This window comes from Oryzias melastigma, linkage group LG6 (genome assembly GCF_002922805.2).
Source record: "Oryzias melastigma strain HK-1 linkage group LG6, ASM292280v2, whole genome shotgun sequence".
NCBI lineage: Eukaryota > Metazoa > Chordata > Actinopteri > Beloniformes > Adrianichthyidae > Oryzias > Oryzias melastigma.
The window spans coordinates 9,681,217-9,687,709 of NC_050517.1; the positions used below are offsets into that span (position 1 = coordinate 9,681,217).

At 35.5% G+C, this 6,493-nt stretch overlaps 1 long non-coding RNA gene across 1 annotated transcript; it reads right to left on the reverse strand.

The window, feature by feature from the left end:
• Positions 1-1,452: 1,452 nt before the first annotated feature.
• LOC112152615 lies at positions 1,453-3,848 on the reverse strand. Its single transcript, XR_002920352.2, has 3 exons — positions 3,748-3,848; positions 3,530-3,665; positions 1,453-2,739 (listed from the first exon to the last, which is right to left on the reverse strand). It is a non-coding gene; the product is annotated as an uncharacterized LOC112152615 (long non-coding RNA).
• Positions 3,849-6,493: the final 2,645 nt, after the last annotated feature.

Genomic DNA, 6,493 nt, shown 5'->3' on the forward strand with positions numbered 1-6,493 from the left:
CTATTTAACTGAACTTGTAAATGATAGTCATTCAAGCCTAGAAAGGAAGGGGACTAATGTTCAATGACATGAACAACTGATAAAGTTTAGTAACGAAGTCTTTTCCCTACTGAAAACATCTCAAAGTGCCAAAAAACAAAACAAATTAAAAATAAGGATATCGCAGGACAGGCAGAAGGATTTCAAAGTATTGAACAGAGTAGAAGGGATTGACAGGTCCGAAGAGAAATAGACCTTCAATGAAACTAAGCACCGAAATGCAGCACCATTTGCAGCGGCTTCTTTTGGTTTTGGTAGAACCGCATAAATCATAATGGTTCCTACTTAGAACCAAACTTCAATGCCCAACCCTAATTCCATGGCACTTGCTGGAAGATGTGGTAGAATAATACATCTTCCAGCAAGTGTCCTCCACCCATTGTGAGACCAATAGTAGAATCAAAGTATATAATAATTATTGATGTTAAAAAGCATGCCAGAAATAACAAATTCCACCCTATTATTCTTGGAGGATAATAGTTCCTCTTGCCATCGGCGTTGTACAGGCCTTAAAAATTGAACAGTTCCCCTCCTGAAGAAGCAATGATGGCATGCTTCTTTATCAAATTGAAATCAGTAGCACTGCCGTGTCTAAGGACATATGAAAACCACGTTCTGATTAAATTATGAATAATTTGTAAAGCAGAGGCCAGACAACTTCCATCGTCAACTGACGGCTGTGATAGATGAGTCCTTGGCCTAAAAAAGTGTGTTCATGAATTTATCCACAACATCTAGATGCAATGTTTGAGGATACTGACAGCATTTTAATCATTCTTGATCAAGCTATTACTATTCCTGTTATACATGCAAACCACAATGGCTGTTTTCCTTGAGTGACCTTCAGTGTATTTCTGAAAAATGCGGCTCTTATTTATTTATTCACTTAGCATTTTTCATACCCTTTTAAAGATCTCAAGGTTCTTTTACTCTATAAGAATGTTAAGAACACAACACGAACTACAGCTGATATTGAACTGTACTTAAATACTTATTTATACTTCAAAAATGTGGCTCTGTCAATCACGTGGTGTATACTTGGATAATGCTTTACTACTGTCTTAGAAGGCTCATTCACACACACATTCACACACTGATGGCACCACCGGGAACAATGTGGGGTTCAGTGTCTTGTCCAAGGACACTTCAATGCACCTCTGATCAGAGGTCAACCACTCCACCTAGTGGAGCAGCTAACTCAAAAAATCTTTCATTTTATGATACAAGCATGAAATTTGGCTGAAGTACACTCTAAAAAAAAATACGCTGCGCCAACTTAAAAAATTGAGGTAACAATTTGCATGGATGTTTTTAAGTTATCCCAACTTAACTCAGTATTGAGTAAATTTTCACATAATTTTTGAGTTTGATCAACTTAATTCTTCAAGCACAAATTATATTCCATTTTTAAGCAAAATCTTTCGGTGAATTTAAGTTGGCAAATTATTTTATTTAAGCTATTTCAACTAAATTTTTTTAGTTTGATCAACTTCATTTTCTTGGTTCTGCAAGCATAAATTATTTTGCATTTTTACATAAAAACCTTTGGTGAATGCTAGTTAGCAAATTATTTTATTTAAGCTATTTCAACTTAATTTTTAGCTTAACTTTAACTCAAAAAAGTCCATGCAAATTGTTACCTTAATTTTTGCTGTACTGTGAACTTATTTACCTCAGTTGGAACAAACACCACCATTCTAGTTTGTGCTTCAATTTTTTACTGTACAATCTTTTTCAACAATACACTTTTTTTGAAGTATGTCACGAAAAAAAAAAAAATAAAAAATAAAAAAGCGATCCACTTTATGAATGCATGTTTCATATGCTTCTGAAAAAATTGAAGATCCCCAAAAAGTAAACAAATATTGGTGGCAACTTCAGCAATATATCCTGCATATTGTACAAATAAAAAAAAAATACTTCAGTGACACAAGACCTTAAAAATTCAAACATACGTAAAACTGTTTTTTTCAGACTTGTTGAAGCTGCTTTACTTAAACATTTGTTAACATGCTAACAGTTAACATTGTAGCTGCTACATGTACATCAAAAAACAAAAAAACTCAGCAGGACAGTAACATTTCTTTTCAGAACTTGGGTCAAATTTCAGGCTTTGAGGACAGATGTCTTGCTGGTTTTCTGGGTTTTCCTGCTCTACTTCCTGCTAATCACCTGGTCACGTGTGTTCAGCCAATCAAAAGCAGAAAAGAGGACTTTGGTGGAAACCAAAATGAACCCTTCTCTTCCACCAAATGCCCTCCTTGATTCCCCATTCTTGCTTCTAACTGGCTGGACAAACCAGATCAGGTAATCATGATGCAGAAATACGTCGAAAACCAGCAGGACGTCAATCCTCCAGGCCTGAAGTTCAATACCACTGTTTTGGACGAACAATTCCTGCCAAGTTCTTCACACTTTTTACATCAGAAGTTTATTTCTCAAAGACATTACCTTTGGACTCGCTTTCAGGGCATCAAGCTCAAGGAATAGTTTCTGAAATACCTCTAAGGTGTTCCTTAGACCTTTTGGGTAAGTGATGTTCAGGGCATATATCAGTCCCATGAGCAAGGCGCACGCTCTGGGAACATCAAGGTCTCCAAGGACTTCAGTTCCCTCAACCACGATGCCTGCGCGAACTGGTGTAGTCCTTCTTGTGACGACAATTTTCAAGACCTCGCCGGTGATGTCATCATCTTCATCCTAAAAATAGTTTAGAAATAATAAGTGTTTAAAGTCCAAAAAATATGATCAAGTGTCAATTAACTCCTCTACTGAGTGATATTTGTGACATTATATTGCAAACAAGAGTAATAGTTTTGAGATCAAACTTTTCTAAATTGCAATCAAAATGTTAAATGTTGCAAATGAAATATTTAATATTTGCTTTGAAAAACCTATTTTTGTATTTTCAAACTTATTCTTTCTGCTTGAAAAAAATATTTTTGCATTTGAAAACTTTATTTTTCCGTTTCAATTTTTTTTTATGTTTTTCTTAAAAAAAAATTGCAGGCACCTAAAACTGAGAAGTCAAATAAAAATTATCACATATATATCTCATGTCATGGAGAATAAATAAATAAATCTCAAATATATTGCATACAGAAAGTAATGTTCCATATATGACTTGTTATTTTAACAACCTAATCTGAAGAGGAAGCTAACAGAGTGAGATGAGATATTAACTTACAAAATGTCTCTCCCACTGGCGAAAAACACCAGAGCTGGTAACTGATTCCGCCCAGTCTTTTAACTTGAGCTAACCATCGCAAACGAAGCCATTAGTGTTTCTCCCGCCAATAATATATTCAAACTGCTATTATTGTAGCTAGCTTCCAGAACAAATTCAGTAGCTAGCTAAAATTGTGCGTTAGCATGAGGAAATCACGGCAGCTGGAGCAGTTTTTTCCGCACCTCAAATAGTTAAACTATCATATTTTAAATGAATCTGTTTTTCTAAAAACAAATGTTAAAACTAAGTAGGACTACTTACCAAAGAACGAAGTTCTTAAATGAGCTTCGTACGTTATTTTCCTCCTCTGCCGTGGTCTGTCTTTCCGATGTGGCTGCCCCTTTACAAGAATGCTCAACAGGAAATTAAGTATTACCAACTTAATATTCTGTTGTTGCTGAGCAAACACAAAATTGACTGTTAAATATTTGCAAAATTTTAAGTTCATTCAACTTTGATATATTTTAAGTTCAACTTACTTATTTAAATAAGTTGACAACTTAATATTATAACATTATCAAACAAACTGAAATATGTGAGCTTAAAATGTTGTTTTATTTGAGTTCTCCATACTAACCCCATGAATCATTTTTTAGAGTGTACTTATAAGACACCACATTTTAAGAAAAAGGTGCTAGCCACTTTAAATTCCAAAATGGCGGCCATTTTCCAAGATGGCCACCAAAGGTTGTTTGCATAATGAGTTACATTGAAAAAATATGAGTACGTCATCAGGTAAATTGAGGTTTTTATTGCTAAACATTACAGGGATATTAACTGGCATTTTTTAGGCAGAAAGTGCTCATCCTCACTGCCACCCTGGCATTAGCAGTCCATTTTCGGGGCAAAAAACCATTGAAAACATCATCAAGTAAACTATTTTTATGATATTCTGCCAACTTTACTGCCATGGCGGCCATCTTGAAAAAAATGGAGGCCATATTGGATTTTTGTGTGGCTAGCACCTTTTTCCTGTAACTAGACCCAGACTATAACTGTACCAAATTTCATGCTTGTATCATCAACTGAACAATTCTGGATAAAAATGACAATAAGCTGCTCCACTAACCTCTGCAACACAGCCGCACTCAAATCTGAAAGTTCTGGGAAATAAAATTGTTTGTGCTACTTTGACGAATATTACTACACAGATGTTAACATCCTGGTGCATTACAATGGAACTGATGTCTCTGTGTAGGAGTATGTGTGTATGGGTAGGATATACCCTGATAATAATATGCTCTTTTTGTTTGTTCAAACATGACAAAAGTGTGGTTTTAACTGTTTTTCTTGGATTTGTGGTTCCATGGAGTCAGGGACAAGACAGCAACCAAAAAAGAAGGAGTCTTTGGTGCTGAAAATAGAGTTTTTCTATACTAGGATCCCACTCACAAACACAAACTGCTGGAAGTGCGTTCTGAGTTTAGGCCAGGAGCCATGCTGGCAGGAAGAGACTCTCCTCTGACAATAAGCCAATCACTGCGCTTCCCTATGGGGAACGCAGGAACTCTGCTTGTAGCACAGAGTAAATTGTCACTGGAGTGCACCTGAAATGCTTCACATATTTGTGACCAACTATGCATTTTATGGCTTACAGTGTAATGTCAGCATTAAAATAAGCACATTACTCCTGACATAATTCTGAGAGGAGAAAAAAAACATTAAACGGATCTAAACTTTCTGAGATGCTGTTGGAAAACTCTGAGGAATCTAATTTTATTATCTAAGCCTCGGTCACCACACGGTTGGACCAGGCAGCAAAATTCTTGTTACTATGGTAACTAAAACAGTGAATGTGAAGAAAGGCCTATTGCCTTAGCCCATAAATTAGCATTTACTGTGCAGTGCACAGACGTGGGATTTTCTCCACAGACTGTGCTAAAATAAGGCAAAGGGATAGTGATTCAGCTTTAACTGCAGAGCTGTTTGCCCTTGGGAGTCCATCCATGCATGCACTACTTAAAAGAAAGTCAATTAAGGGATGGACAATAAAGCTGGTTATACAAGAATAGCAGAGTGTTGCAACTCCAAAGAATAGCACAGTTCCTTTCTTTAATTATAGCTAAATATAAGTATTTCGAAAAAAGAGCAGGTATTTTAAACATATATCAGGCACAAACCATGAATGAAGGGTGGTTCATGTCACTGCACTCTTTTTTACTGCAACCCTTGAAGTGATTTATACAAACCTTGTAAAGGAAGTGTAGAAAAGTGAGTAAACAGTGTAGTGTATCTCATTTCTTTGACACATCTGAAGCTTATTCTTCTAACACTCTGTGCTGGTTCACGTACTGTCAATAGGATTAACTGTTATTTGATTCCATGTTCTCTTTGTTTCATACTGGCAAGGTCATGGGGAGCTGAATATGAATGTTAACGGGCCTGACTGTCACATTTGCTGGCAGCTCTGTTGTCATCCTTGAGATGAACAAAGATACCTGTCATATCGCCATGTTCTTGTCTCCCTGCTAACCCCAATATGAGGTGAAGCCTTTTCCAAGCATTGCCATTTTCTACTTTACTGTTGATGTGGTAGTTTAAGATGGTTATGTGCAAGACACCTGCCTGAACTATATCTACCTGCTGGTGAGAGCTTTCTTGGTAATGGCTAACAGGACACTAAACAAAAAACTAAATTGTGTAAATAACTGTTATTTTTGTCTCATCCATTAAAAGAATTCTTGTTTTATTTCTTAAATTAAAGTAAGGCTGTTTGTATCTTATAGTAGCCCTGAACAGTAAATCACATCAAGTCACTCAACACAAAAAGATTTGAGAAATCAAAACAATGAAAACCAAAACTTAAATAAAAATGAAAAAAAATAAATAAATAAATAAAATTCAGAAAACTAAAAGTAATTTCCAGAAAAACAAAATGTAATGTCAAAAAAGGAAAAACATTTCAGAAAACAAAATTAATTTCAAGAAGACAAAATTAAAAGTTCAAAAATGAAAAACATCTCTGAAATGAGACAAAAAAAAGGAAACGGTAAAGGGTAGGTACTGACAGACATCACTGATTGGATAATGACGTCTGTCCATCATTTGAACTGAAAGTTATTTCAAATGAAGCGCTACTGGATATATTCATCCATACAACAATCTCATAATCCATGTATTTCCCACTGACGTATCACATTGAAAATGGAGCACACAGATATTCAACGTTAAAGTTGTCCTCCCGATTTTTTTTGTTTGAGATCTTCTCAATTTTTTAAAATTTCA